A 287-nucleotide genomic window follows, 5' to 3' on the forward strand; every position below is an offset into this window, starting at 1 on the left:
GTCTTTGTATTATGTAGGCTTGAGCATTGAGATGGAGTCATTCTTTATTTGGATTTACCGGAAAACACCCAACAATAGGAGGCCTACAGGACCACACTTTGCTCATAATGTGAAGGAATTGAAACAGGAAATGTTCTACCATCAGCCCTGGCAATGGGGCTTTGGAGTTAATCACCCAGAGTTTGATTCTTGGCCATCCCAGCTGCCAGCTGGGCAGCCTTGGGCAAACTATTAAACTCTTAGAGCTCAGTTTCCTCATCTGTAAAATGAGTGTAATAGTAGTACCT

Source organism: Propithecus coquereli, unplaced genomic scaffold, assembly GCF_000956105.1.
Source record: "Propithecus coquereli isolate 6110/MARCELLA unplaced genomic scaffold, Pcoq_1.0 Scaffold633, whole genome shotgun sequence".
Lineage (NCBI taxonomy): Eukaryota > Metazoa > Chordata > Mammalia > Primates > Indriidae > Propithecus > Propithecus coquereli.